The 9,984-nt window shown below is 42.2% G+C and overlaps 1 pseudogene; it reads left to right on the top strand.

The window, feature by feature from the left end:
• Positions 1 to 1,566: 1,566 nt before the first annotated feature.
• Positions 1,567 to 9,984, top strand: part of LOC110296111 — a 107,132-nt pseudogene continuing 98,714 nt past the window's right edge.

Here is a 9,984-nt window from a genome sequence, read left to right as displayed (position 1 = left end):
GAGAGAGAGAGAGAGAGAGAGAGAGAGAGAGAGAGAGAGAGATTCTTTCTCAATAATGACAGGAGAGTAACTCAGCTGGACTGAAGAGAAGGGAGTACTGGATGAGGGAGGGTGATTTCAGGCCTCACTTTGACAGCTATTGAGTAAGGTCCCAGTAGGGCATTGGGAATGTGTTAAGTGGTTTTCTGCCAAGAGTGCCTGGCCTGAGTAGTTTCTGAGGAACAGAAAAGACCAAAAGGAGGCAGAAAGTGAGATCCAGAACAGAGAAACTCAGAGATGACCTCATCAGATCATCAGAGATGACTCAGAGATGCAGGGTCTTTTACTGTACTTCCTGGATAGCCTTAATTCTATGACATGAGAATCTTCTGTGGGTGTGTATGTGTGCGTGCACACATACAGAGATGGGATGCAGGATATTGCTATCAGTTTTTGTGTATGTGCGATGGCACAGGGGATAAAAGGGATGGAACCTTGGGCTTCCTACATGGCAAGGCAATGTCTCTATCACTGAGCTAGCTGCCCAGTGCTAATATTTTAACCCAGTCCCTGTGCTGTGGGGTTGAACCTTGCCTGAGATAACTGACTTGTTAGGAGTTAATGAGATAACACAGTTGAGAAATGCTGGCGGATATAACCAGGTTTGCGCAAAGAAGCGATAAGAAAGCCATATTTAGCATATCTTAATATGTTGAAGATTATAGATTTGCTGACCTGTTATGGCATGTGGATGAAAGAGAGTTATTTCAAAAATTAGTCGCCGGAGAATGGTGACACCATTAACTGACGTGTAGCTGGGGGAGATATCTGGGGCTTGAGGATGGGACAGCAGGGTCTTGGTTTTAGCCAAATTAGACACAGCTCTTATGAAACAGTATGCAGTAACTAAGAAGGAATAGCCGACAAAATACACATTGCCTGGTGGGCAACGTTTCTCAGAGATGGGAAACTGATAGTGGACAGGCTGCTGAGTGTATTCTCAAGTAGGTGAGCGGGCCTGGGACTGACTGCCCTGAGGATTATGGGAAGCTCATTCACAACGACAGGAAAAAAGGCAGAGCGTGTCTCACAGCTCCAGATGGGCTGCATGTGATTCTGGGCACCTGGAGAAGTTTGCAGCCTACTACCGTGCTCTCAACGGAAAAGCAATGTGGCAACTGAGAAAGAGAGAGAAGAGGCACGATGAAAAGAAGATAGGAAACTTTGGTTTAGATTAGCAAGGTACAGGGACTTGGCCAGGGTAGCGGACTTGACTACACTGGAAAGGGCCCCCTCTAAGGTTCCAGTCCAGAGGGTAAAGAGAGCTGCGTGTCTCCTGCCACAATGGGCTCAGCAGGTGCAGTGCAGATTAGGCAGAGAACTGGAGCTCTGCCAAGCCGGGAAGACAAAGTGAGAGAGGGTCCGAATAGTGAAGGGTCTGACCAAGGGAGCAATTACCAATGATGGACCACGGAGGCTGAGCTGTGAGAGAGGAAGGGTGATGACAGGAAGGGGTCCTGGGACCTGGGAAAGGTGGTAGGATCGACAGATTGAGGTTTCCTTGGCCAGCAAAGGATTGTGGGGAAAATGGTACCAGAAGAAGAAAGCGGGAGGGAGAGTCGAGTTGGAGGCAGAGAAGAGTTCATAAAACAGACGGTGCCCACTGCGTCCCCAGGCCTGGGGTCCAGGTAAAATCTACTAATTAATATGACCTTGAAATAAAATCTAAAAATGCCCCCAACACTTCCTGTTTATTACAATTTCCACAAAGTCAGACTCATAAAGAACGTTAAGGAATTCCTAAGAGTTAATAACGAAACCACATGCCTGGAAGCAAATTCAAGAGGTCCCTGTGCAGACGACTTCAGTCTCCCACCAACACAGACCCTCTCAGAGGAAATGCTACCTCCAAGGTGAGCTGGCTGTTTGGAAGAACTCTCCGAGGTTATGGATTTTGTAAAACACTGTCATGGAGTTGAAGGCCTTGTTTGCACTTTGTTCTTTTTCTGGTGTGAGTAAGAAAGAGTCAGTATGAAAGAGCCATGGTGGTGGTGCATGCTTTTATTCTCAACACTCAGGACGGCAGAGGCAGGTAGATCTCCAGGTTTGAGGCCAGCCTGGTGTACAAAGTGAGTTCCAGGACAGCCAGGGCTATACAGAGAAGAGAAGAGAAGAGAAGAGAAGAGAAGAGAAGAGAAGAGAAGAGAAGAGAAGAGAAGAGGAAGGAGGAGGAGGGGGGAGGGAGAAGAGAGAGAGGGAGAAGAGAGGGAGAGGAAAAAAGGGAGAGAGGAGAGGGGAGAGGAGAAGAGAGGGAGAGAGAAGAGACAGAGGGAGAATGGGAGAGGGGGGAGAGAGGAGGGGGGCAAGAGGGGAGAGAGGGAGAGAAGGAGGGGTTGTGTGTGTCAGTGATACCTGTTTTATAGCCTTAATGGTGCCAGAGGCAGTTTTCAATTATGACTTGTTATATGTAAGCAGTTATTTATAAAGATGATAAAGAAGAAACTTTGGGACATGGAAGTCTGATCCCTCAGTATTCCAAGCAACAGCTGAGGGACTTTCCTGTGATAACTCAGCAACACTGAGCTGATGGGAAAAGCGCCCCAGTCCCTTTTCTGAGAACCCAAGATGTGTCCAGGGTGGCTCTTTTCTCTTGCTTAAGCGAGACTGGAATTTTTCAGTTGCCTGTTCGGAAATCTGAATCTTTCTGGTTTTGCTAAGCTTGTTAAGGGCTTGTTAGCCACGTAAGTCAGGGGTTTTGGAGAAGGGTTTTGTTCTGAAGAGGAAGGTTAATTGTCAAACCTTTAATATGGTTTTGAACCGTGGACTCTTTGGCAGTTAAGTACCCTGCATCTCTAACATCTACGGAAAGTCAGAGAGTAATTTCTCCCCTTTTTCTTCTTTTTCAAGAGTAGAAAACAAGCTCACTGAGAAGACCAGCCAGATGTGACAGACCTGAGAAACAGCTGCGTCAGAGGCCCTGTTTCCAGTACTGCAGCTACAAACTCCTGATTATCCGCTTCTGGTTCTTATTAAAGGCAAGCGAGATTTTAGAAGGAAGTGCCCTTTCATAAAGGGCTCTCCCAGCCCTGTATTCAAGCGTGAAGGAGAACAAGGCTAGATTATTTCAAACTTAACCTTACTTGCTGCAGCAGTTTAGACCCACAGGAACAGTGGCAAAGAACCTACATGAGCACAGACAGAAGAAAGAGCCTTTGGAAAGAAGTATGTCCGCTCGAGGTGGTGTGCTTCAGATGGTGAGAAGTCGGCAGGAAATGATCAGATGGCTGAAGGAGGAGGGATCAAAGAGTTGTTATGGATGGAGTTTAGGGATGGCCTCCAAGGAGCTTCCAGGGAAATGGAGTTGGAGGGCACAGCCAGCTGGTTCCAGGGGCTTTAAAACAGGAGCTAGCGTGATGTTAGCCTCCACCTCTCTCCCCTTCCGGCCACACGGAAGTTTCTGAGTTTCTACCTGTGCTTCCTATAAGCCCCCTCTCCCCAACTCCACGGTGCCTCCTCTCCTCTCCATTCTACTTCTCTACCATTGAGTGTTTGCTACTCAGCATGGGATACTCATGTGTGTGCCCAGTGGCTCTTTGAACCTTACGTTCTGATATCAAGGACCAAAGGGCCTGAATGCCTTTACACAAATTCTTACTCCTTGAGAGAAACTCTGGTAAGCACCATTGTGGTCAAGGTGGGCTCAGTGGTTCAAACAAGAAAGCCAAGTTTCTCCTTCTGTGCATAGAAAAAGGAAGTTGTGGAGGAAGACTGGAGGCTGGGGTAACATCCCTAGAGGAACAGATACAGAAGAGATTATATCCCGAGGTTGATTTGAACAGGACTCAGATGCATATGTAGTTGTCATCAGGGCACAGTGTTTTGTAAAACTATGTCCCTTGACCTGTTGGGTAGTTTCCATCCTGAGATGAGAGAGGGAATTTGGGAAATTGCATCTCATGTAGTTAATTGCCAGTTCAGACTGCTCTACTTCCCAGAGCCGTCACCAGTCTGTTACATTCGAAAGCCTTTAGTGACGACGTGGCTTGATTGCTTCGTGCTCACTGCTCATAAAGGAGACTCCAGTTTTCTACCTACCTCCGTTTCTCCCCAGCACATGGAAATGGAATCATAGATGATATTAAGACAGAAAATGGAATCATGGATGATATTAAGACAGGAAATGGAATCATGGATGATATTAAGACAGGAAATTGATTCATGGATGATATTAAGACAGACGTCATTTTTCCTTTTATTTTTGAATACATTGACATCACTTTAGTAACTTCATTAATCTCATTAATTACATCTTTCAATACTTGAGGAACTTTTAGTACAAAAATATGTCAACACATCTCTGACCATGAGCTCATTGGTCAGTGTATGTCCAAACTGTGAGTATGACAGATGAAGAGAAAAACCTGTGTTCTCAGGGAAGTGTTCTGCATTTTACAAGCAACTGAGAGGGTCTTCACTGAATGAACGGCTGTGCGTTTCTGCATCTGTTTGGGCTGGGAGTGTTACCAATGTGTGAAGCATCTTGTCTGCTGTGTGTCTAGTATTACTCTCCAGGGGCTGCAGCCGTTCACGAATCCTCCTTATTCAGAGCAAGAAGGAGAGGAGAGAAGAGAGTCTTTCTTAAAAGAATGTTTGTGTTAGGTACATTTTGGAAGTGAAATTTAGAGGTTCCCCCCCCCCACCTTTTTTTTTTCTTTCATGGTTTGCAAGCCTCACAGCTCACACATTTATCTCGCCAAGTCACTTTCAAACACTAATCTATATTTTGAGATGCCATCTCCAACCAAGAGGTAAGCTGTGAAATTCTTTGCTGTGCTTAGCTTTAAATTCTTGCAAGTTATTTGGTGTGTTCTGGCTGGTGTTGATGCGACTCTTTTAAATATAAAATATAAAATTCTAGTTTCATTTAAAGAAAGAAAGCCTTAACAATACTGTTTTGTGTTAGGTGGTTATGTGGCCCGGTTTGGGGTAAAAAGACCTTCCTCTCACCAGGAGGGAGTCCTTCCCTGTATCTAACAAGTCTTGGAAACGGCTTAATCCAGGTAAACATTTTTATAGACATTATTAATACCCTTCTTGCTGTTGGCTTGTAGATCATATTTGCATAGGGGAATTGAATATAGGCCCAAACATGGACTTAGCATAATGGCAACATCTATAGTGGCATGAAGGCTTTTCATTCCTGATCTGGTTTGACCTGGATGTATGTGATCAGTGAAATACTGCACACTGTGGAGTCCTTCTCCTACAGGCGTCAGAAAATAGTGTGTACTGGTCAGTCTTCTCAGGGATGGACATCAGCAAACCCAGTCATTCTTACTGTGATCTAGGAAGAGATGACATAAAGACTTATTTTAATAGTATTTGTCGGTCATGGTGCCTGTGGGCCAGACAGCTGTAGGGATCCTAGGAAGCCCTTTGTGTGTGAAGTTCTGAATGAATGTGCGGTGTTGCCATGGGCACAGCCGTGAAAATAACCAAGGACAAAGTCTTTCCCTGTATAGACCAGGCTTGAAATTCTTCTTACAGAAAATTGATCACTGTGTAGAAAAACTACCAACTGTAGCTTCTTTCTCCTAGATGTTTACAGCCTGAGATTGCTCAAGCTACAGAGACCTCCCCGTCCCTGTCCCCTCACTGAGACTCTCTAGCTCCCTCCCTCTGTGCTGTACAAAATAAACACAGCAAGGTTTGGGTAATGCTGTAGTGCAGCTCTCTGGAATATGTGCATCTTACCTGGCCCCAGATTTCCAGCATATTTGTCTGTGTGTCTGTGTGTCAATGACTTCTTCATCCCCTGACTGCTTCTGCCAGGTTTCCCAGTGTAAACAGAAAACTAGACAAGAGTCACAGGGAAACACACACTTTATCAGCACCCAGGCAGTGGGTTCTCTAGTGGGAAAGCAATGGCATTTGATTTTTTGACATGATTTCAGACCTTCTGAAGCACTGAAGATCTATCTTATGTTACTAAAGCTAACATCAATATGGATAAATACCTAATTATATTAAAAGAGACGGTTTGTGAGACGCCTGACTCGCCAGCAAGAAAGACGCCACAACAGGATGCTTCTGCAACACGTTAATTGGGAGAGCATTGACTGCGTAGGTGAAAGACCCCGAGCCCCAGAACTGGTGCTGCCTATATAGGCCTAGGAGAGGCATGTCTACACCTGATTGGTTATGCTTTCAGTACCTCATTAACATGTCTCAGGCCAGGCAGTGACTCAGCAAAAAACTCGTTTGCACATGCACACATTGGTTGTTTACCCATATTCATGGGTGGTGGCCAGCTGTAGCCAGCGCCATCTTGTAATGGCATATGTGGCTTCCCACAATGGTTGAATTCTAGAAAGCATACCCTTTGATATCCAGGTATTTGGCTCATTATTATGGGATCTCCATTCCCAGAGTTAATGGGAAGAACATTTGTGGTTTTTTTTGGAAGAACATTTTTATGAATGCTTGATTGGCAAGTTAGTTGGAATCACAGCAAAAGGACTAATCTGCATGGTATCTCAGTGAAGCCACAACCCGTCTGGTGCCTTTTGTGTACATACTAGTTCAGTGCTAGGAGAAAACTAAAGTAGGTCCTAACACAGGTCCTAACAAGTAACACAGTACTTACAGAGCAGGAAGAGGCTGTGGAAAAGAGAAATATCACATAAGATAGTCGCAAGAGGCCTGGAAACAAGAACACATAAAGCTAGTTACAGAGGGAATTGACAAGTATTCCTAGAGAAAGCCTGATTATGGAACTGATGGGCACAGAAACACAAGCATTGGCAGTCAGAGTTGCAAGAGTGCATTGGGATTTGAATACTGAGGCCAATGGGGAAGTACAGAATATTAAGCATCGTAATGATGTGACGGCTGAGATGTGCATTGAGAACATGAGTTCAAAAAGGAAAGACTAATTCAGAAGTGCAAGTGGATGATGATGCAGGTGAGACAAAAGGATGAATGTCTCAACAAACCCAACAAAGGATACAGAGATTGCAAACGTCAGATCCAGAGTAAATGGTAGATGGAGCCAAGGGTTTCTTAGTTGGGAAATAAAATAAATAGAAAAATTTCACTTTGACGATGGTGGTCATGATGCTTGCTTTTTGAAACATCCTAAGTTGCAAGGTGTTTTATCTTACTGCACTTTTTTTTTGACAGACTATTTTACTTTTAATAAAAACCATTCTAGGATAGTTCACTGAATCAGGCTTTTATTGAATGTCTAGCATGTGTCCTGAATGTTTGACAATGTTATTCATTAAGTCCTCAGGTAAAACAAAGGCTGGTTACAGTTGGGATACCTCACTATTTCTGTATCTAGCCTATAAACTTGAAAGGTGCTACAAGAAAAAAGCTGATGTCTTAGCTTTTTTTTTTTGAAAGGTTTTGTTTAGGTTTTTAGTAATTCAAAGATATGTGCAACCTTCAATTTTATAACATGATTTTTATAACATTTGCTCACTTAAAATTGTTTTAAATTAACATTTTATTTATTTACTGTGTGTAAAATGCATGTGTGTGTGCCCAAATGTGTCACAGGACATGAATGAAGGTCAGAGGACAATTCTGGGTACTCTCTTCTCCTTCCATGATGTGCATCCAAGGGATCAAACACAGGCTGTCTGGCTTGGTGTCTCTCAACAATCTCTTGTCATTTAAAAAAGGAAATCTGTGCCCTTTAGCTACAAGGGCATTATCCCCCTAACCCTCCAACACATACACAAGATCTAAGCAACCATTGACCAGGTTTCTTTTCTATGGATTATCTTTTATTTATTTATTTATTTATTTATTTATTTATTAACATTTTACATAAATAGCATCATATAGAGTAAAGTATTTGGTGACTTGCTTCTTTCACTTAACATGCTTTTAAAATTCACACACACACACACACACACACACTGCAGCATGGATCAGTGGTTTGTGTCTTGCTATGGGCAAGTGACATCATCTTGTGTCACTCTACTACATTGTGTGTACAAGGAGGTCAGTGGATAGAGCTTTGGTTATTTACTCTTTTGCCTAATATAAATAATGCTGCTGTAATATTTATGTACAAGTTTCTGCATAGACACACATCTTTATTTCTCTTGGGCCTATTCATAGGAGTGAAATTTCTAGATTCTGTCTTTGCTTAACTTTTGAAGTAATATGAACTTTTCCCCAAAGTCGCCAGATTGTTTTATATACCCATCATCAGCAGAGAAGCCTGCCAGTTTCGCTTATCTCTCTCCACTGGCACTTCGGCCCTTGTTATTATCTGATGTTTTGGTAGCTATCCTAGTGGGTGTAACTTGTTGAGATGTTGATTAACATTACTATTATGAGTGCTGTCAAACATGGTTTTATATGCTTATCAATCATTTGTGTATCTTTGTCTTTTTATTTTTTTAAATAGGAAGATTCCTTTTCTATTCCAGGACGAATCCTCACAAGTGTCTATTTGTGCCCACAGTGTGAGGCTTCTGATGTTTCTTCTCAGAATTGTATTCCCCGAGGTTAATTTCACAAGTATTTGTTGTGAATCTATGGCATTCTCACCACCACAGAGGGAATAATAAATACAAGATGAAATCTCATTGGGAGGAATTAAATTATGTTTTCATCCTATGTGATAAACTCAGGACTATTTTCAACCCATGTTTCAAGGAGCAAATTGTGACCCATAACATGTTATAAGACAATTTGCTGAAGAAATTCCTGAAGTCACTAGGCTAACTGTTTGTCTTTGCATTGTCTGTGGACATGTTCATGTAATTAAGCACAGTACATGGGGATTACCTTACATGGGACTGGAGAGATGACCTAGTGGGATTTATGGCATTTACTGCTTTTTCAGAGGACTCAGGTTTGGTTCCATTTCCCCAAAAGATAGCTTATAATATTCTGTAACTCTAGTTCCAGGAGTTCTGTTTTTTCTTTTCTGGCTTCTGCAGGCACTACATATGGATGATGCTCATGCACACATGCAAGTAGAATTCTCTCACACACATCAGATCAAAATGTATAAATAACTCTTCCAAAAACCCAAAGCAAAAAATGTCCTGAGGCTGAGCAAAAGCAGTACTGTTTAACCACTACTTTGTGCCATATCGTCACTGTTTCTTCATTAAGAAGAAATTATTTTTCCAAGTCAAATATCTTGTGAATTAAACTCCTTTACAAAGTGTTCATATTTATAGTCTATAAATAAATCAAGGAGTGAATACATTTTGGTAAATTAATGGTACATCTCTTCAATTTAATTTTTTGAATAAGATTTAGATGTGGCATTAGCATGTGTTGAGGAAAGGAATATTGGCTTGAAACATGATGGCTCCCAGAGAATCCAAGAGTCTGACAAAGAAGTTAATATTTATCATGTCTAAATCCATAGAATAATTTTAATATTTCAAACAAAATACATTTTTGTACTGATCTCACCTTTTCCAGTGGTTTCACTTTTTGTACATAAGTGTCTGGCCTCACCCTTAGAAATAATTATGTGACATGTTTTGTAATCTGATGTGTAGTAGATACCTCTGTATGACACCTCTGTGGGTAACATCCTGGGCAAAATGTTTTTTGAGCTGAATGATAGCATCAATACTCACCCTGAACAAGAGTTAGATATGGTGTTATGCAGGCTACAAAGTACCTCAGAGGGATTTGGTTCGAGGTTCTTTCTTTCAGTGGACAACCTGAGATCTCTACAGAGAGGAATGAATCTGCATGTGAGTGTCTGGGAGATTATGAAAAAAGCTAAGGTCAAGAAGAGTTCTCTTCCCTCTAGTTCTATGTGATAAGAAATACCCAATGTTAAATACAAAACAGGCATGCCCACCATTTATCTTACTAGACATTTTATCAGATGTTGTACTGGCTAGTGTTGTGTCAACTTGACACAGCTGGAGTTATCACAGAGAAAGGAGCTTCAGTTGAGGAAATGCCTCCATGAGATACAACTGTAAGGCATTTTCTTAATTAGTGATCAAGGGG

The sequence above is a fragment of the Mus caroli genome, chromosome 1, assembly GCF_900094665.2.
Source record: "Mus caroli chromosome 1, CAROLI_EIJ_v1.1, whole genome shotgun sequence".
In the NCBI taxonomy this organism is placed as follows: domain Eukaryota; kingdom Metazoa; phylum Chordata; class Mammalia; order Rodentia; family Muridae; genus Mus; species Mus caroli.
This window is presented reverse-complemented; position numbering and strand designations above follow the sequence as displayed.